Below are 22,725 nucleotides of genomic sequence, written 5' to 3'. Positions count from 1 at the left end.
TTCCACTAAGAACAGGAACAAGACAAGGTTGTCCCCTCTCACCATTATTATTCAACATAGTTTTGGAAGTTTTAGCCACAGCAATCAGAGAAGAAAAAGAAATAAAAGGAATCAAAATTGGAAAAGAAGAAGTAAAGCTGTCACTGTTTGCAGATGACATGATACTCTACATAGAGAATACTAAAGATGCTACCAGAAAACTACTAGCGCTAATCAATGAATTTGGTAAAGTAGCAGGATACAGAATTAATGCACAGAAATCTCTTGCATGCCTACACACTAATGATGAAAAATTTGAAAGAGAAATTAAGGAAGCACTCTCATTTACCTCTGCAACAAAAAGAATAAAATACCTAGGAATCAACCTACCTAAGGAGACAAAAGACCTGTATGCAGAAAACTATAAGTCACTGATGAAAGAAATTAAAGATGATACCAGCAGATGGAGAGATATACCATGTTCTTGGATTGGAAGAATCAACATTGTGAAAATGACTATACTACCCAAAGCAATCTACAGATTCAGTGCAATCCCTATCAAACTACCAATGGCATTTTCACAGAGCTAGAACAAAAAATTTCCCAATTTGTATGGAAACACAAGAGACCCGCGAATAGCCATAGCAATTGTGAGAAAGAAAAATGGAGCTGGAGGAATCAGGCTCCCTGACTTCAGACTATACTACAAAGCTACAGTAATCAAGACAGTATGGTGCTGGCACAAAAACAGAAATATAGATCAATGGAACAGGATAGAAAGCCCAGAGATAAACCCACGCACATATGGTCACCTTATTTTTGATAAAGGAGGCAAGAATATACAATGGAGAAAAGACAGCCTCTTCAATAAGTGGTGCTGGAAAAACTGGACACTACATGTAAAAGAATGAAATTAGAACACTCCCTAACACCGTACACAAAAATAAACTCAAAATGGATTAAAGACCTAAATGTAAAGCCAGACACTATAAAACTCTTAGAGGCAGAACACTCTATGACATAAATCACAGCAAGATCCTTTTTGACCCACCTCCTAGAGAAATGGAAATAAAAACAAAAATAAACAAATGGGACTTAATGAAACTTAAAAGCTTTTACACAGCAAAGGAAACCATAAACAAGACAAAGAGACAACCCTCAGAATGGGAGAAAATATTTGCAAATGAAGCAGCTAACAAAGAATTAATCTTCAAAATTTACAAGCAGCTCATGAAACTCACTATCAAAAAAAAAAAAAAAACCCAATCCAAAAATGGGCAGAAGACCTAAATAGACATTTCTCCAAAGAAGATATACAGATTTCCAACAAACACATGAAAGAATGCTCAACATCATTATTAGAGAAATGCAAATCAAAACTACAGTGAGGTATCACCTCACACCAGTCAGAATGGCCATCATCAGAAAATCTACAAACAATAAATGCTGGAGAGGGTGTGCAGAAAAGGGAACCCTCTTGCACTGTTGGTAGGAATGTAAATTGATACAGCCACTATGGAGAACAGTATGGAGGTTCCTTAAAAAACTAAAAATAGAACTACCATGTGACCCAGCAATCCCACTACTGGGCATATACCCTGAGAAAACCATAATTCAAAAAGAGTCATATACCACAATGTTCATTGCAGCTCTATTTACAATAGCCAGGACAATGGAAGCAACCTAAGTGTCCATTGACAGATGAACGGATAAAGAAGATGTGGCACATATATACAATGGAATATTATTCAGCCATAAAAAGAAACAAAATTGAGTTAATTGTAGTGAGGTGGATGGACCTACAGTCTGTCATACAGAGTGAAGTAAGTTAGAAAGTGAAAAACAAATACTGTATGCTAACACATATATATGGAATCTTAAAAAATAGGTTATGAAGAACCTAGGGGCAGGACAGGAATAAAGACGCAGACCTACTAAAGAATGGGCTTGAGGACACGGGGAGGGGGAAGGGTAAGCTGGGACGAAGTTAGAGAGTGGCATGGACATATATACACTACCAGATGTAAAATAGATAGCTAGTGGGAAGCAGCCGAATAGCACAGGGAGATCAACTCGGTGCTTTGTGACCACCTAGAGGGGTGGGATAGGGAGGGTGAAAGGGAGGGGATATGGGAATATATGTATATGTATAGCTGATTCACTTTGTTATAAAGCAGAAACTAACACACCATTGTAAAGCAATTATACTCCAATAAAGATGTTAAAAAAAAAAAGAAAAGAAAAAATGAGAGAAGATGGGAAGAATGTGGATGGGCCATGTTTAGGGTAGAAAAGAAGAGGAGCAAAAAAATAAAAGGAAGGTAATAGCAGAAAATAGAGAGACAAGGAGTTGAAAGAAACACCTCTGCACTTCCCTTTTCTAAACCATCTGTGGTTTCCAAAACATCTGTGCACCACTGGATACTGTATTTTTCTGCCTCACAGTAAACATGGTTGTGGCCATAGAATGGGGAAGGGGAGTTCTCAGGATTCCTTCATTGTAACCAAACAGGTCTGCCCCTTCAGCATGATGTTCATTCACCCTCCTGATGTTGATGTGACACAAGAGATGATGGCTGAAGGATGCAGCAGCCCATAAAACTAGATAGATATAGATAGATGATAGACAGATGGATAGATAGATAGATAAATAAATAGATAGATAGATCCCAATAATACAATGCTAAATTCTGGGTCACCAAATTCCCCAAGTGAAAAAAAAAATTGATGTACTTCTTGTACACTGTTAGCTGTAAAATATATAGATTTCAGTCCTTCACTCTTCCAAACTACATACCCAGATAAACTGATGTGAGTATTATATAGAAATATAGTGCTTGGGTTTCGAGATCCCTTTCTGTGAAGTTCAAAGGTTTATTATTTCCAAGTTAAATAAACTCAGCAGAGTCAACCATAATAATCACACCTAGTAATAGCTAATATTTATTTGATTCACTTATCCTTATGTGTTACGCTCTGTGCCAAGCATTTTATCTACATTCTCCCTAGACTTCCAAATGCTTCAAAGGTAGAGCTATCCTTATCTTTCTTTATAAATAAGGGAACTGAGGCATAGAGAGGACAAATGACAGATGGTTAAGCTGGAATTCACAGTTAGGCCCTCTGACTGTAAGCCTATACTCTGAATCCCTCCACTTCCTGACTCCACTAGAGGATTCTACCTTCAGCTCTGCTGTATTCAACAGTACCTTATATTCACATAGAGCTTAATAGTGTATAAAATGCCCTTTCAGACTTTGACTCACTTGATCCTCACAACTACTTTGTGAAATAGGCAAGGATATGTCATCTTTCCCATTTCATGGGTAAAAACTGAGCTAGGTTAAGCAGCTTCCACCAATCATTAATATATGGCAAAGTTAGGACAGGACCTATATGTACATCATCCAACTCTAAATGCAGTGCACTATCCACTGCATCAAGCTCTTCTTCATCTGACTTCTTCTAGGAACAACCAACATTTGTCTTCACACTGTTAAATTACTTGTCGAGGACTAAAAAAAATAAGGATCAGAGAAAGAGATATAATGCCTGTCAATTGCCTTAAATTATCGCCCCCTCCCATCCCCTACAATCTCCTTAGATTTAAACAGCAATCCCTGTATAATAGGGAGCTGTATATTTGCCTATTTTGCACTTGACAAAAGAGGTTTTTGCTGAAACCATTACTTGAAGGTACAGAATTTAACTATATACGACTGAGTTACTATAATTATTTGAAGGAATGTTAAATCAAAGCATTTGAAATCACCCTTTAATCACAATTAGTTCAAAAAACAAATATGGTTTTCAAGATTCTCCAGGTGTTCTGACTTTGCTTTGATAAACATTGAACCAAAGACCAAGGAAGAGTTTTGTTCACTTTGCAGTTTCCTCCTTCAGTGCCCCTTGTCTCCTTCTGCATCTTATTGTGAGTTCTTATTTCAATTTATTTGTTTAGGAGTTCCAGGTGAATTTCTTTGATGGAGGTTTTCATATGTGGATGTCTTAGGGCCTCTCCACTGTTAATTCCCAAGATTCTTTCCCATGTCAGACTTCCTATTTCCTACTGTTTATCTTTTTAGGTCCTACACCTTCAGCCTTAATACCACTCACTCCACCCCTTGTGGTCCAGCTCCAATAAATCTGACTTCAAAGTGAGACGTTGCCCCCCAAATCCTCCTTCCTTGCTCTCCCCAAAGACATAAACGTGCAGGTCCTTTTCCTTTCAAGGGTTTTACTGCTAATCACAGAGGGAAACTAAGAGTAGTACAGCACACAATGTCATTCTAATTACTTATCTAAAGCTCCTGATCTCCCTCTGAGGTAGCAAACTGAAGCCTCCATGTGCCCTCTGCTAAACAAAGTATAGCAGTAATTCTGGGAAGATTAAAAGAAAAAAACACTGATCCCTTAAGTCCATTGCTATCCTAGCTGCCTGAAGATTGCTCTTTTGCCAGCCCAACGCAAATATCACCATCTAATCATTCCTGAGCAGAGACTGGGCCTTCTACTTGCCCTGCCCTCTGCCCTTGCCCAGCTTTTTGCATACTACCAATAATAGTACTGTTACAGACTGAATGTTTGTGTCCCTCCCAAATTCGTATATTGAAACCTAATCACCCATGTGATGATATTTTGAGGTGGAAATTTTGAGAGGTGATATGGTCATGAGGGTGGAGTCATCACAAATGAGATTAGTGCCCTTATAAGAGAGACCCCAGGAGACAGTTGTCTGGGAACCAGGACATAAACCCTCACCAAACACTGAATCTGTAGGTGCCTTGATCTTGGGCTCCCCAGCCTCCAGAAGTATGAGGGAAAAAATTCTGTTGTTTAAGCTACCCAGTCTATGGTATTTTTGTTACAGCAGCCAGAACAGAATAAGACAAGTACTACATAATAAGTACCTCCTTTCTCACATTCAAGTCAATGTTCAGGAATTCCTCTCTCTCTTAAGCCAGTGGTACAGCTACCACGTTGCTGCAAGACATAGCTCAGGGTCAACAAGGTGTGAGGATGACCATTTCAGATCCTACATGCCCCCTTCTCTGGGATTCCTGTTCTGATATGTCACACATCCCAGTGAAACCTAAGAATGGAGATGCCACTGAGGCACTTTGGGGCACCCCCTCTCTGCAAAGCTCACACCAACCCCTCTGCCATTGATGGCTGCCTTCCACATTATCGCCACTGATGATTTCTCCCTCATCCTCTTCCAAGCAAGAAAAGGTCTCTTCCTCCCTTCTTGCCCATGGAGTGGGCAGATCACCTGATATCTTTAGATCCAGGCCTCCCCACGTGACCCATGGCCTAGGCCCAGAACTTCTCTAGACATCTGGGAGCCAAGGCTCCCTCAGGAAGTGCTAATGGATGTCAGTTAGACTCCTGGCAGCTGGCAAAATTCCTTTGGATTCTTTCCCCAGTAATGGTTCATCGCTCTAGATTTGGAAGTACTATTTTAAAAATGAAATATAAAATAGACAGAGATGCATTGGTGGGTAGATAGATAGGTAGACAGATAGAAAAACCAACCAAAAAATAAGCGGTACATGCTTCTTTGACTCAGAGGCAAATTTGTATGACTGAAGTCCCACAGGCAGAAGGACATTAGATCAGATCACATTAAATACCCCCAACTACCCTCCCTCAACCACTTCCTTCATAAACAGATTAAGTATGAGCAATTTATCAGGGGAGCAGTTTGGCTGGGGCGGCAGTACAGGAAGACAATGAAAGACTGTTATAAACAAAGAAGGATAAGTACTGCCAGAGAGTCAAGTGCAACTAATCTTCTCTCTCATTTTCTCCTTTCCATCTGTAGCACAAACCACAAATAATCAAGTACTGTCTTGAAGAGAATGACTGTTACCTGGAAAGGAACCTGAAAAAGCATTCATTGTCAGCATTATGCACTGCAGACTTTACCGTAATCAGGTCAAGAAAGTGCCATTACATGAGCATGGAGATCATTTTACTTGATAGAATCATTCTTTCTTGTGATTGTGTGTAATGAAATTTACCTGATGCTGTCAAGGCTGGGGGGTGCTCAGCAGTATTAAGAATAAAGCCCTTCTGTTCAAAGAACAAAGGCAATTCTCCCTTTCCAATGTTTTTATGATTGGGGTTAGAATTGGCAAAGGTAAAACAACAGAGGACCTAGAAATCTCCCCTCCAAGAACAGACAGTTGGAATCAATACATTTTCCTGAAATATCTTGTCAAGCGTGGTATTAAAGAGACTATCTTCAGGACTGTACGCACTTGACTAACTCTTCATAAAAAATGTCAGTATGCTAATAATGTTATGTGCCTTCTATTTTCCTTTCAGTGTACAGATTTTCTCTTCCCCACTATGGGACTCAAAGACAAGCTTACCTGATGTCTTTAAAGCAATCCTGGTTCCACTGTTTTACAACAAAATCTCTAGTGCAAATATGTGTGTGCATGTGTTTGTATGTGTCTGTTTGCATGTGTATGGGTGTGTGTGAGAGAGAGACAGGGAGTGAGACAGAGAGAGAGAGAGGATGTGTTTGAGCACTGGAACGTGCATCTAGAATTTTATCCTTCATCTTTGTTTTTCATAGCATCATTTACATTACAAAAACAGTAAACTGGCATAAGTTTCAAGCATACAAACTTGCTGATAGTTTTTTGCAAAGGGACAATGGCAGGATCAGAGAGATACCTCTTGCTCCAAATACAATTTAACATTTTGAAATATGATTTACTTTCTGGACTACAGCCAGGCAATTACCATTGGCAAATATTTCAAGTGGGAGAAATGAAGTGGTTGCTACTAGTCCCATAATTTGGGATTGCTGCTAACAGATTTTACATATCATCAACTTTTCTGCTATTCTTTTTTAGAAAATACAATAAAATCTTAATATTTCTGCATTTCAAGCCTTAGTGTCAGCTTTGCTGATGCTTGAGACAAAACTGTGTAAGTGGCTCCCTCTGGTGCTGCCACTAGTATTAGTTTTGGGATTTTTTGTTTTGTTTTATTTTTTTGTTTGTTTTTAATATTCACAGCCATAGATGTAAACCAGATTAGCTGCTGGGAAAGGTAAGTAGAAGCCCTGAGGTAAGTAGAAGCCCTGAGGGCCTGCATCACTAGAATTGTCTCTTGGAATACAATTCCACTTGGAATAAAATTAGATGAAGGGTGACATCCTTTATGATATGGGAATAGACACAATTTCTTCCTTGGCCTTTTTCCTTCACTTCATATACACCAAAGAGAACTGCAAAAGGTAAAAGAAAAGTCATGTTCACTAAACCCTGGCAAGATACCCCCATCCTTGTTCCTGAAATTCTAATGCCCCAAGAAACTTCTTAAGTACTTCTAACAGACCTCCATACGGCCATCAATTCTCCAGCCCTGGATTCCACTTTGACTTGTGGACTCCATAGTAGTGATTGGAGCAAACATGGTGTCATAAATAGTCTGTTGCAAAAGGCAACTGAGGGCTCCAGAACAGCATCACTTAATGGCAGTGGGAAAGAAGCTAGCAAAATCTCCTTTCATGGCTGCGATCCATAGTTGTCTCCAATGACTGCTCTTTCAAAACAAGTCCTACCCACAGACGGCCAATGGTTGAAGTCTAGGCTCCTAGGTCAGTCTCCACATTGTAAGGCAACGGTGATTAGTCAAAGGCAATCTGCAATCTTCAGGCTCTCCCATGTTGATCTTGTCCTCCTTTCTCTCCAAGAGGCAGTACATCCTCCCTGATACATTTCTCTAAAGCACAGCATAGCTTCCACCATCAGCCAGAATGTTAATGCATTATATCACTCTGTACACTGAGAAAACAAGTGACCATATGTAGCCTATGCCAGCAGAGCTCTAACTGTGAAGAACAATGGCTCTGAGTCAACAACAGAATTAAACTACTCCGTCTTGTGAAGCTCTTCTGAATATTTTAAGTGTTGCCTTGAAAGTGTGGGATTATGTGCAAGCATAAACATTAGCTTAATGCAATTTTTTGGTACAGAATATGCCAGAGTTTAAAAATCAGAATTGAAATGCAGAAAATAACTTTGGGATAAATTTAATTTTTTTTCATGTGTGATTAAAACATGATTGAAGAGGCATACTTTATGTATAATTAAAGTTGCTTTGTAATTAATAGATTTAAGCATGTATAGAAAATGATACAGCTTAGTTTGGAGATTTTACGAAGGCGCCTATTAAACACTCACTCCCTAGCAAGCCTGACTCAAATGTTTTCACATTCTAATGCTGATAGAGTCCTTGAATTTTTTTGAAGCTGCCAATTTCACCATTTCTAAATGCTTTACCCTTCCTTCCATGAGCTTGTAAAATAAAAACAGCCCTATCTTCCTTGCATTAGCCAAAACAATGATGTAGAACACCCTATAGCCTAATTTCAAAGCCTCCAGAGGCAAAAAGAAAGATTCCCTGAATGTCTCAGACCGGGTCTGACTTAGCTTTGCCTTCTCTACTATGCCTAGCACTATGTCTAACCTGCTGCATAAAAAAATATGTATCAAGTGCCTATTACTGAGTAAGCAGAGAGTGTGTTTGTATATATTTGTGGAGGGTTATCATGGTAATAAGAACACATTTGGACATTTTTTTATGTGCCAGACAAAGGTGCTATAATACATTACTTCATCTAATCCCACAACAGCCCTATGAAGTTGACAACATCAACCCTTTTGGACAGATACATAAACTAAATCAAAGAAAGTTTGAAGACTACAAAGAATAATGCATTTTGTACTATCTTGGCAACAGGATCACCTTTGGGGCTAAAGGGTGAGGCAGAATAAGTTCATTTTCCTCAGTCTTGTTCATTTTTTGCCCCTTTCCCATGGCCCAGTTCCTCAATCCCCCACCATCTCCAGGGATTGCCTCTTGGACTCTCTCTAGAACCCTAAAGCATTCTTCTGGTAAGCACCTGGCATGAACAGAGGCTTCATCTCACTGGAAATGGTCCTAGTTTAAACTGATCTTCCAGGCCTTCCTCATCAATACCTGTCTATTTTTTATTTCATCCATTTTAGCCAAGTATCACATGGGGGAGGGAAAAATTCAGACAAACATATTTGTACTAGAGTGTTAGTTGCTGACATTCATAGTTAGGAGGCTTTTGCAATAGTCCCATGGTACAATGGAACATTTTTAATTTGAGTTTTGGTTTTAGATACAGAAAGGGAACCACAGAATATACTGCAGGGATCAGGAGTCATGAGTACAGGGGTGGGAGGCAGGAGAGAAATAAGATTCATGAGGATAAGAAAAACATATACAGACTGATAGATGGATGCTGGGTTAATCTTCCCAGCAGCCAGGAGCACATTTCCTAGTGTCTCTCCCCTTTCTCATCTAAAGAGTATATGGAATATTAATAACCTTTCCAAGAAAAGTACTTGTTTCTTCTCATACTTTCTGATATCAGGCAGTCATCTACAATTTTCAATTAAATCAGATAGATAGATACATAGGCAGACAGGTAGATAGATAATAGATACACACACACACACATATATAAAACTGTTTTGCAAGCTTAAGTATAGCAGATTTAAAGCATATTGCAAACGTAAATATGCTCTTTATATTCTATCTCCCTGATAGAGGTTTCCATTCCAGTGATTATGCCCTCTTTCTGCCCTATACCAGCATCACCTCACTCTCTTGTTCTTTATGGGTTTGCATGGTACAGACAGGGCCCCAGGAGGAGAGGTGGTTCTGTGAAGCCTCATGCTTCTTTAGAGTTTTAGAGAAGACTGGTGAGGGAATGACATTCTAAATTGAATACCAAGACTATTCCCAGCGTATTTCTGACTAGCAGAGTCGTAATGCACCGATTTGTGAGAAATCATGATCATGTTTATGGAGTTCTGTAGAAAACATGCTCATGCTCTTCTAACTGATTCCTTCCTTGTTCCCTGGGTGCTGGTTATTCTACTCACCGATTCCCAAAATGAGCTGCTGTTTTTACAGAGAGTGGATTCAAGGAAAGTCAGGAGGGACATGTTGATTTCATGTGCAATTCAGTAGAAACTGAGGAATGTATCTCACTTGAAACTGCACCTCCAAGACCTTAGAAATGTTACAATTGTTTAAGTGATGATGAGGATGATTGCTGGGTATTAAAAGGCAGATTAGCACCAACTAGAGCCTCTCTCCCTTAAGCAAGTGGGACATTTCAATAAGTGTCCTATAATCAGCAGATCTGGAAGGATTCATTCAAGCATTATATTGAAAGGGAGGTTGGGAAAGAAGGTATGTTTGGAGAGGCAGAGTGTTTCTAGTACTTCCTGCGGAGAGGGTACCCAGGTTAGAAAATAGTATCTAGGCAGGTTATGATAAGAATCTCCTCTTTTGATGACAAACAATCAAATGATCTCAGATGGATTTGTTATCAATCACATATGCATAAACACATACTCAGAAAGTCATATTTTCCATTTTAAATAATTTAATTTGCTTTCCGGTAGAAATGAGTTTCTTCTTATATGAGTAATATAAACCAGTTTTTCCAAGGACCTGTTTATCTCAGGATAAGTATATAATTTATATTTCTGATCTGCATAGGTCCTAAGCCAAACTACTGAACACGGAATGAGATGAATTTTCTCAATGAGTACATTTCTTTCTTTTCTACAGTAACATTACTGTGGATTGGTATGTTTTTTGATTTTGGTTTTGCTTTTTTCCTTTTGAAAAAGTCTAGAATGACCAGTTACCTCTGTAACATGTCCTATTCTTAATTTTTACTGCTTTTGATCAAGCCGTGCTTTACTTCCTCTTCTTCTCCATTCATTCATTCATATCCCAATGTCCTTCAAGTAACACTTTCTTCACTAAACCTTCCTAAAAATAAAACTCTCTTCTTCCTATATTCTGGCAATTATTGCCTATACTTCTAAACTAATAATTCTATAATCACAGATACAAATCATATATGATGCTGGTATATGTATTACTGTCCTGTATGTAAAACTGATGCATGAAAATATTACATGAAGATTGGGATGTTCCAGTCCAAGTTCTATCATTGTATGTACTGAGCAAGTCATTTCTTATCTCAGCTTCAGTTTTGCCACCTGCAATCTAAGAAGGTTGCCCTATAATTGTCTAAAAAAACCATTATGGCCCATTCAGTTTCTCAGCTGGAAATACCACTGAATATTTATTGAGAGCTTTAAAAATGAACTGTTCTCTTTTTAAAACATGTTTTACAGATCATCTGGGGTCAAAAATTGTGATTTTTCCCTTTTAGTCATAAAATAGTGATTGCAATGTAAATATAATCTCAACATCCTATTTTATGGTGTAAGACTCTACCATTAAATAATATTCTCCATGTTAAATACTACTATCTTGAATATTTTTCTTAGGGACAAATGGACCTACATAGAGGATTAAAATAATTTAATTAATTATTCAATAAAAATCTACTTACTTGCAGCAATATTATATCTCTATCTTACATATTCCACGCTTTAATTATTTTAAAAGAGAGCTTCCAGAATATGTAGTTTAAAAAAATAGGGAAAGGTTTCTTCATGCTGTATAAATCAACTCACTTTTATGGCAACATCATGTTTTCTTTGTGGTGACTACAGCTACAATGAGAGAAAAGAGAGTGGGGCACCTTTGGAGAGCTTGTTATTCATCAGAAAGTAAGTACCCAGCTTTCTGACCACTTAAGAGCAGTGGCAATTTTCAAATACAATACAGAGAAGAATCACTGTTGTCTGTGGAATTGCACAGTAAGAACTGTCAAGATATATCCACAAATAGTAGCATCTGACTGATCCAAGCCAAGACTCCTCTTCCTTTTATTCATATTTTTTAAAATCAGTAGTATGGCGTTGAGTAATGATAAAACAAAAATTAGAAAAGAAACTTCATTTTTACCTGCTAATTTTCTCCTGCTTTTTACTGATGACTCTCTTTTTAAGCAGAACATTTATATATAGTGATAGTTCATTCCTTGTGGAAGTTTTCTTTGTTCTTGATGGAAAATGCATTATCTCCTTGCCTCTTCCCAGGTCTACATCCTTTATTTGGCTTTGATTTATTCAATAATCTTTCCATTCCAGTATGTTTGAGAAGAAGGGTCCTCAGTTTTAACTGTGTTCTTTTGAACCTTCTGCATTGCTTACAGTTGTTTTAAATAGCAAATAAGATATGCATGTGTAAACCTCCAAAAAAGCTGTATAATCTTAAAGATATACAATACATATTGTATATCTTAAGCTTACCAGTTTAGAGTGACACATCTCTATTACTATATACCTATATAATACCAGCTTAAATATATATATATATTATTATTATAAACATTCTTTATTACTGATAATCTTTCCCCAAAACAGTTCTGAGACCCAAAAGACACATTTAATTTCAATTTGTCCAACTATATATTTTAAACACTGAAACCAAGGCCCAGAGAGATGAAGTGAATTATAGGAAGTGACACATATAGTTATCAGAAGAGTCTGCTCTATAAACTCAGGTCCCTTGATTCCTAGTCTTGTGCTTTTTTCATCCTACCATTATCCATCTGGAAGACTAGCTACATTTTGTACATTGCAAACTGGGAGGGTAAATAGAGAATAAAAAGGGTTAGAATTAGATTCTAATCACACTCTCTAAGAATTACGTATTATTCTCTCTTATCCAAAAGCTTAGAGATTAATTAAATAGCTTGGTTAATTAATTATCATTATTCCACTAGCTTGTTTAAAAATGAGAACACATATATCATTAAAGTTGCCATATTTCACTGACTCTGACACACTATTTTTTAACCTTTAATATCTCTGAAATCAGGATGCATTTTATAATTCCTTATAGCCAAGCAGTAGTGGAGGCATAGTTGCCATTGACTTTGTATGTGAAAATTGGTTGTATTTCTCTTGCCACGACCAGACAACCATCACTCCTGATATTTTAGGACAATTGAAGGAAGAAATATGAGATCTGGTTGCTGTCTGAAAATCTTCAACTGTCACATTCTAGTAAGATCAACAAAACACCACCATCAAAACTTTCAGAAGGTATCAGCTGCTTGGAATGAAATCCTAAAGACAACCATGAAGTACGCTTAAGAAAGGGTCCATCACCAACACACACAGACTACTGTCGGGAAAAACATGGATATGGATATGACTCTGAGTCAAAAAAAAAATGATTCAAAAGAGTGAGAATCTAAATAGGACAAAAATTTTTGAATTCTTAAACCAATGTGTTTTTTAATATACTTTTTATACATGCATAAGATTAATATATTAGAAAAATCTACATCTATTTAAGTCTAAATTGCTCTTTGTTAAAGTATAAAATTCTAAGTGGTAGGAAAGCATTGTATAACGATTTAATTGGGATGCTGCTTCTTTCTAAAGCATTCGTAAAATAACGATGTGTCCTGTAGTCAGTGGTTCCTTAGTTTAAATGAAATATTTGTAAAGTATTCAATAAAATTAAACATTTTATTCCCTAAGAGAAGCCTCAGAAACTTGCAGTACCTTAGGGTCAATACTGTAAACCATACTATTTCACAGTGGATATGCTGAAGTACAAGACGCTGCTAAGTCCAGTGGAGAGAAGGTCAGACAGATGCCTAGAACACGCCCTCCCCTCGTGGTCTTTACTTGATACAAATGTGCCCACTAAAATGTGAACTATTTAAAACCCAATTTCACTCAGTTTTCATTTTCAAATATGCCTTCTTAAAACAAAAAGGGGAAGCATATGTTTCTGACCCCAAACACAAATGGAGTTACTCATTATCATTTTAAGTTTGATTCAAAAATCAGTTTCCCTGGAGGCAAGGAGCCCAGGTCAGAGGTGGTAGCTGTGCTGCAAACCGCTTCAGGCCTGGAGCCTGAAAATAGAGCACTGACGATGCAAAGATGTGACTCTGAACATACATTCTGAAACGCCAGGGGTAACAGAGAAGATTGCCAACGACCACAAAATTTGCTTTGGAACAAAGAGAGAAATCAGATCCATTCTTTTCTAGTTCACGGTTCTTTTACCGTGTAGCTTTGGTGTTAAAGTTTAATTGCCCCTTTATATTGGGGAGAAGTTATAGGGTAGAAAGGTGGTTATTGAAATACTGAGGATAGAGGGTAAAAAAATTGAAAACCAATTGCTATCTGGTCATAGAGCAAAATACATATAATGACTTCAGCTATACATCCTCCACCCACCCTGCCTTAATTTTCCATCTGTCTGCAAAAGTACAATGTGTATCTCTCTCGAATGGCCCAGGCATCACTCACATCTCCTTTCCCTGAAATCCTATTGTACATGTTGATGGGAGCATAATTCAGAGTTTATTGCACACAATATTGTCTAATCTCTAAACATATATTCTTTCAGGAAGAAAACATTTATTGAGTTATGTATGACACCATTCATTTTTTGTACATGTATATATACATGTACATATACTTCCTCCTTCCAAAAATAATTTGAAGCAGCTTATGATAAGAAGCCCAAATACAATCAAATCTTCAACCAAAGTTTAAGTTTTAAAATGGATTCAAATAATGAAACAGGGTAAAAGGAGATAATTCAGGACCTCTTTTTCAACTGAACACAAAACTGGCTCTGAGCTTCCATGAAGTCAGACCAAAAAAAAATGAAAATACGGCTTTCTGTGCTTAAAAAAAAGACTCATAATGCTTAATGAGATACTGGCTTGTGAGCTGAAAATTAGTTCCCTCCCCTAGACTCTCCAAGTAAACAATTATCAAAAGCAGGGAAGTAATTTTAATTGGGCATAACTGATATCAAGTCCTTCATGAGAATAACTGGCAACAGTGTTCAGTCATTTCTCACATTATTTCTGATTTATGAATATAAGATAATATGACAAACATAGATGACCTGTTTAGTAAGAAGAACATGCTCTGCTTTAACTGTGGTTTCTGTTATTATGATACAGTTATAAGTTGAAAATGTAGGGTTTTGGATTTATATGTGGAATGTAGCATAATAGTTCTCCAGATAATACTGGAAAAAAAATCTCTGGAACATTATGAAAGCAATCATTCTATATCAGAAGCATGCAGCCTGACATGTGTACAGTTTATGTCCACGGATCCAAAGACTGTTTAATTCTTGTGTGTATGAGTGTGTGTGTGTGCGTGGGCGTGTGCACTTAATTCCAGTGTAGACATTCCATATTATAAGAACTTCAAGCAGGACAGGGCATGATGTTTATGGCACATCCTATTAGGTACCCTAGGTTACAACTATTGCCTCCTTCCTGTCAGTTAACAAGAGCTCTGATTTTGTCTAAGTGTAACACTGCCATGTCCACAGGGAAAGCAGACCTCTCCTCCAGCCCCTGGGGAAGGACTATGATTGATCAAAACCAGTCATGCAATGTATTATCTCTTTGCCAGTGATTAGTTTAGGAGTGGGATGTCATAGTTTTAGTCAATCAGGCATAAAGGGAAGTTTGCTGATAGCTTCTGGAAAAAAATTTTCCTTTTTGATTACAAGAGACATTTCCATGAGAAGAAGACTTCCTCTCTTCTTTTTGCTTTGGGTGGGACTGTTTGAAGAGGTAGTGTTTGGCTTGGTGGTAGTCATATTGTTTATCTTGTTTCCAAAATGGAGAGCCAAGAGAATTACAGCAAAGCTGTCCCAGAGCTGTGACATCCTTGAACTGCTGAGGTAGCCAACTGTGGACCAGTATACCTCCATAATCCTTGTCCTGAGAGATGATTCTTTACTGTTTAGATGTTTAATTGGGTATTGTGTTGCTTGCATGCCAAGGTTTCGTAACAGACACCATATTTTATATTTCTATATTCTACACAGACATGAGCAAAAATCAGCATTCAACAAGCTCATGGGAAAAAATTGTATCAATCAGATAAGATCATTGGTCATCAGGGCAATACTGATACATCTTTGTAAGGCAGAATTCTTCCCTATAATGGTAAACTACACTGAGGTGAATAACTGAGCAACCTAATTTAAAGTTACTACAGTCCATGCTAATACACCTGTACAAAAAACCATTATTTTACCAAATGCCATCACTCGCATGTGCTATCTTTATACATGCATTAGAAAAGAGTACTAAAACAAAGATCTGCATTTTCTTTCCTTGACAACATTTCTCATATGATTGATGACTAATTTGTAAGCATGAATAGCAACTTTTATTGCTTTATTCAATAGATTGAAGAAGACAGGGTGCTCTCTGACCAAAAAAAAAAAAAAAAAAAAATGCTAGGAAGAGTAGGATGCCTCCATTCTGCTGTTATTTTCCAAGTAAACTATCATCCAGAGGAAAAATAAAATCACAGTGTTATCACAGTTATTTTATGAATATTTAGCATGTGAAAAATTATATCTATCCCCTTTTATGGCTATTTACTTTTTCTTTACTTTTTCTCCTTTCTGAAATATTTAGGTGATTTTTACATATTCATTTATTCTGTCACAGTATCAAACACTTCTAGTTTCCAACCCCGAATCAGTTTCCCCTTCTTTTTTCACAGATTCTGATTTTCTCCAAGGTAGTGGTATGCCAGAGGAAAAACATGTTTCCCAACCTGTCGGGTATGTAGAAGTAGTGATTTGACACAGTTCTGGTAGGTATAGAAGTCTACGGGGAGAATGTCCACATCACAAAAATGACAAAATGCTCAAGGAGAAGGCTTGTTTGGTCCTTTCCTCTCCCTTTTTTCTTTTTTTAATCTCATAAAGAGCCCTCTACCATTTATTAAACAAAAATCAAACAGATCCTCACTACCACTGCAATGCAAAAATGGGGAAGTAGGAAACAAGGAATTTCCTTCCTTCAGACTCTAATCATTCTCAAGTTCTCAACCCAGGAGGATTTAACCTCTAAGGGACATTTGGCAACGTCTAGAGATAGTCTCGGTTTTCAGAACCAGGTGGGTGAGTGGGTGGAGGGTGCTACCGGCATCTAGTGAGTAGAGGCCGGCGATGCTACCGAACAGCCTCCCACATGCAAGATACTCCCTCCACAACAAAGACAACGACTTATGAGTCCCACATGACACTAGCGCCAAAGTTGAGAAATCCTGAGCTAGAAAACCCTTTGTTACATTCCCTTGCCCCCTCCTTCTTTGGGTCTAGAAAGCAGACATGATGCCAGAGGCAGAGCAGTGATCTTATGACCATAAGAAGGAAAGCACCTAGATGATAGATGAAACCTGATTCCTTGTTTAAATGCTTAAGCAACTGTCTTCTCCTGATTTTGTTTTAATAATGTGAGATAAATAAATCCTTATTTGCTTAATCCACGGTTAGCCAGATTTTCTGTTGCCTCATAGCCAAACGTATTTCTAAATAATACATTTATCATTCACTTATGGCCTGCTTTATATTTAGACATGGAGCTAAGCATTCTGAATGAAACAATAAATTAGGCATGGCTTCTGACCTCTGGGAACTTACTCTCCAGGGAGGGAGCCAATCATCAGCAAGTGTGAAAGGTGGGGGACTCCTAGCATGAATAACATGTTGTGGGAGCTCAGAGTAAGGACAGCAGGGTGACAGAGAAAAGACCACTCTAAGGAAACAAAATGTTTTCCCATCCTACAGTTGGGGTATATGTGCTGGGAAGTAATCCATAAAGAAAGACTAGTATAAGAAAAGCACAGAAGCCTAAAATGTCAAGTAGTATTGGGGAAAATGGTAAGGAGGAGTCAGGTGAATGGAATGCAGAGTAAATTGGGAGGAGTTCCAGGTGGAAGGTGTTTTAATCTAAAAAGGAAGGTTGGGGAGTAAATTGTGAAAAGACCTGAATGCCCTCAGAGGTCTAAATATTACCATCCAAGCTATAAGGAGCCATTGGCCATGGCTGATAGAAGATCTGCAAGACCAGACTGTGTTTTAGAAAAAAATAAATAAATGTTTGGTGAACTGGACTTGGGTGATTCCATTTACAAATAATTAAATATAACTGAGGAACCACATCTTTCTCTTTACAATCTAATAAGATAGAAACAGACACCAAACTTCACTTCAAAATACTTGAAAATGTAGCAGAAGTGTACTGTTGAACTGTTGCAGTTTCCAATGTTATTGTTAATTCCAATTGTGTTTTGCTTACAGAAACTACAAATTAGTATTTGTTTGATAATTCATAAAATAATTCCTTTGTGTAAAAATTTTAAAAAAGAATTCTAGAAATAAAAAATTACTATGCTTTGCTTTAAAAAAAAAAATGTTAGAAGTGGTTTGTTTCAGCATACGGAATCCCAGAGAGGTATTTTTCAACTATGCCTACTATATCAATATTGCCCCTCAAAAAGTTGTCAATAACACTGGAGCTTAGATTTATTTATATCTGTATTCTCTAGTTATAGCTACTTAATTATCCTATAAAAATTGTATCTAACTAATTTAAAGAAATTTGAAGGAAGATATAGACCCTGCTACTGGATAACCATGTGGAAATAATAAGAATAGAATAAAATATGAGAATTTCAGGGTTGGAAGAGACTTTCTAAAGTCAGGGAAGTCAGCCAACCATGCAAAGAGTGATCAAACCTTCAAACACTCTGCCTGCAGCAAATGAAGTTCTCAGCCTACCTTCTGTAAGTATATATTCCACCTTCAATTTCAAAACAATTCAGACATTTATATTTGAAAATATGTTATACCTAAATATAAAAGGAAAATTTCACACAATGAACCGCCACTAAGGGAATAAAAGACTGACAGAAAGTACTTTGGCGTGGGAGGAGGGAGACTATGGAAAGAAGAGTTGCTTAAGAGGGCTTTTCTGAAGCCCACACTGCAGGAAGTCTAGTACAGTCGGTTGAAAGACTGACTCCCTCAATTTTTGCTTACGTTAATAGGATTGGAAAGAGTAACTGCAGAATAGCAGGCTTACAGAAAACAGTTACTTCTTTTAATCAAACCATGTAATCAGAAGGCCTGAGTAATAATTAACTTCCACTTGCTCTGTGAATCACTCCGCAGAGCAGGTAGACGAGATTCATTCTCTGCCAAGGGCACGGTAAACGTAATGTTTTTGTACTTAACACTTAATATTTTAAGTACGTGCATGGCCCTTGCTTCTGAGCTCATTTCAGAAAGCTGGTGTTCTGCTAGGTTACAATGGCTGAATGAAATGCCGAGACATTTTATACGTTTTATGCTCAAACACATGCACCCACACCTTTCCTTAGTGATATTTTTATACCTATGGTCTTATTTATAATTAAGCACAATTAATTTTTGAGAAATACATAACTGTAATTTTCATGTAGAGCATGATCATTTATTTAAGCAAAAATAGTCTACTGTAGTTTCAGTATAAAAAAAAGAAAAATGAGTATATTGAGTACCTATAAAAAGGCAGAGTAATAGATACAGGGTTAGTTCTCTGATTCCATGTTTTCTAAGTCCTACATATATCACTATGGTCCTGGAAATGAAAAAAGAAAGAATACCTTTGTGGACGCCAACTGCTCGTGATTCAGATAAACACAGAATTTTTCTCATCTTTATAACCCTCTAACAACCTCTTCTGGAATAAATCATTCCCAATTGAAAAATCTCAACCTAAATAATTTTAAATTCACTGCAGGCGGCTTTTCATCTCTACTCCCAAAGCATTGTGCTGGCCGGTCGGGAGCCAAGGGAGAAGGTCGGCAATGTTTGGACTACCTTCTGTGCCCAGGGGACTTGACTGCCCCATAATGCATAATCTATTAACTGCTCATCGCGGGGATCTACCGAGAGTGACATCTTGACTCAAACCAGGCAGATCTGAAAACCACTTCGCAGGAAATGTGCGGAAGCGCAACTTTCTTATCCCCGCCAAACTCCGAGGCGGAACCGGTCCCGGAACGAGCCGGCGGGCCTGGGGAGAGAGAGCCCGAGGCTGGAGGCAGCTCCTCCGCGCTCCGCCCCGGCCTCAAGCAAGGGTTTTCTAGTGGAGGCGGCATTGTTCCTCCAGCAGCTCAGCCTTCGTGTTTCGCCAGGAAACCCTCCCCGCTCTCTCGTAATCTTTTCCCTATTGCTTTGGTACCTCTCTGCCGATTTCTCGGCTCCTGGGTTCTGTGGTCCCTGGACACCGCTCTAAGGTGAAAGGCTGCAGCGACTGGGGCGCCGCTCTAAGGCGTCGGAGGCGACTGCACTCTTCCGCCCGAGCTCGGGCGGCGTGCGCGCCTCACTCTCGCTTCCTCCCTTCTCTCCGGGGCTCTCCGGCTCCGACGGGCTCTCCCGGCCTCTTAGCCCGACTCCGGCTCGCCTCCCCCGCGGTCTCTCCTCACACCCGCGTCGCGCGCGCCGCACGCTCCGCGTCGGCCGCCGGGTCGTCGGCGCGCTGACACGACGCCCCCCGGCCCGCAGACCCGGTCTCGGGCTGGAAGGGTCAGGGCGCCGCGGGAGGCGGGGAGGAGGGGCGAGGCGAGCCGGGGCAGGTGGAGAGCGCGGGGGGCGGCGCGAGGGGGTGGGGGGAGAGGGAGCCCAAGAAAAGAGAAGAGGCATCTGCTCTGAAAGCGCCAAGGAAGAGAGGACGGAGGGGGCAGGAGCGGAGAAGAGCCGAGAACACCCACCTGGAGGGGTGGGCAAAACGGGAAATTTACAAAGTGCCGGGGCGAGAGCTGGTGAGCGGAGGAGGAAGGAGGCTGAAAGGAAAAAAGGAAAAATAAGGGCAAGTTCCCACCTCTCCCCAAAAGGTCGAGTCTGAAAACGCTTCCCAAGTACAGAGAGAGTTAAACAGGGACTGATCTTGTTGTAAAGGGTGGGTTTAAAAAGGCATTAAGTGTCGTGTAGTTTTTCCTATACTAGACTCAGCTCCATCCCCTTCAACTCTGGTAAATGACCCTCCAAGTGAATGACCTGGCAGTACGCAGAAACGGAAGCTGAATTTCCTCCACTGTGGAGTCCTCCTGAGGTATTGGCTCTTCTTTAAATGAAAATGACCATTTGGGAGGTTCCATGACCCCCAGTGCTAAAGAAACCACCCAGTTCATGAAAGTTCGTTATTTTTATTGCCTTTATTTTCGTCAGAGGATAGAGGTACGCACCAAGGTAGGGGTTGGCACCAAGAAATATTTAAAACAGCTATCGAGGTAGCATTCTTTTTCAAAACGACAAAATGGGCTTCCTAAAACAGCTAAAAGGGGATTGGGAAACTCAGTTACTCAGCTGGGGGGGGAGGGAGGGAGAGAAAGAGAGGAAAAGAGAGAGAGGGAAGAGAGGGGAAAGAAGCATTTAAACTCTAACAGAAGTCTACACCTCCAGCAACCCTCTCCCCCGGCCCCCGCCCCAACCCAACGTAACTGAGAAAGGGTTAAGCTTACGGAGGAGAGAGCGGGGCAGGGTGGGTGGAAGGTGGGGAAGAAGAGGGAGAGGCAGGGAGTAGGAAGTTCTCGGCAATCCCCGGGATAAAGAAAAACACCGGAGCTCGGCGGACGCAGGAAGCTCCCTTACCTTTCTCTCTAAGCCCCGTTTGCACCTGATCTGCAACCATAAATATTTCGTGATGCTTAGTGTGCAGCCAAACGATGGCCGAATGTTAATTCTTCACTCTCCCTCCCCTCTTTAAAATACAGGCTCAAAAGAATGTTAATACTGTTCTCGTTATCCATCGGCTCCAAAACATTCCGCTTTGTCAGGAAGAGAGACGAAAACCAAGCGCTAGGGCACGCGTATATGTATTTATATATTAAGCGGTCGGTATATAAACATATATACGTTTTCTGCATGTAAATCCAAAAAGAAAGCACCACAGATGCCTCTGAAAGAGGGAGGGGACGGGGAAAAGAAAAACTTGGCAGGCCAAATGTATCCAAAGACTTCGTCCCAGGAGCCACCTGCTTCAATATGAAGAATTCCCGAAAAGATTTAGAGGGAGAAGGAAAAAAAATAAAAATAAAATACCCAAAACACACACTTGAAACTGGAAGACGCCTAAGACGCGTGGAAATGGAGAGGATGAGAAGAGCTCCCGAAGGTACAGATCCGTCAGCTAAGTGAGCAATCGCCTCCGAAAGCCACAGGAGGGGAGGTGGCTGCAGATGCGTCCCCTGCTCCGGTCCCCGCCGCCGCCGCCGCTACCTGTAGACACGCGCACACACACGCGCGCACACACACAGCACAACCTCCTCTCCCTCTCCCCCCTCTCTCGTGGCGTTGCCGGGTGCAGGAGTCTGAATCAAGCTAGACCCATCCTTCCGACCCCGTCCAGCCCCCTCAGAGCCACGATTCCCACCCCTGCCACCGTCTCTTCTCCCGGTTTGTGGCACAGCATTCGCCCCCGCCGCCCCCGCCCCGCAAGTCCCCTCCCCGGGTCCGGAGCCACGATCTCAGTGGGGGTGGGCTTCAGGGGCGCGGGTCCCGCGGTGGCAGACTTGAGGCTGGCGGTGGTCCCTCCCTTTACAAGTTCCGCCCTCCTCCCTCCCTCCTCCCGCAGCGCCCGCAGCGTCCGCGGCGACAGGAGGGGTTAAAGGCCCCGGGCGTCACGTGTGACGTTCACTCGGAGGAGCGTGTGAGTGAAGCCGCACGGCCGCGGAGCCGCGAGGCCTCGGACGCAACGGGTTTCTCGGTTCTCGGAGTCCTTGTGCTTCCCTCCCAGGCGTTTTCGTCTTGGTGTATGAGTGAAGAGTTAGAGGCAACAGCCTTCTACTGTGTTTCTTCAGTTTCTGTTTTTGTTTTTTTCCCTCTCCCCCCCCCACCCCCTTGGTAGATCCCTTGCCACCAAACTCGCCCCTGTTTTCTGTTTGCACCAGCTAGAGGCAGAGTAAGCTC

The 22,725-nt window shown here is 40.1% G+C and overlaps 1 protein-coding gene across 3 annotated transcripts in view; it reads right to left on the bottom strand.

Annotated features, from left to right (window-relative positions):
- NLGN1 (neuroligin 1) overlaps positions 1 to 22,212 on the bottom strand; it is an 886,910-nt gene extending 864,698 nt beyond the window's left edge. The window contains exon 1 of one of the 3 annotated variants that reach the window (XM_049709777.1): positions 21,409 to 22,212. The gene's annotated coding sequence lies outside the window, so the exon portion shown is untranslated. Of the gene's footprint in view, positions 1 to 19,999; positions 20,264 to 21,408 lie in introns of those variants that run through there. The other 2 variants (XM_049709778.1, XM_049709779.1) reach the window with 2 other exon arrangements.
- Positions 22,213 to 22,725: the final 513 nt, after the last annotated feature.

This window comes from Orcinus orca, chromosome 5, assembly GCF_937001465.1.
Source record: "Orcinus orca chromosome 5, mOrcOrc1.1, whole genome shotgun sequence".
Lineage (NCBI taxonomy): Eukaryota > Metazoa > Chordata > Mammalia > Artiodactyla > Delphinidae > Orcinus > Orcinus orca.
The sequence above is the reverse complement of the archived record's forward strand: the minus strand, read 5'-3'. Positions and strand labels throughout refer to the sequence as shown.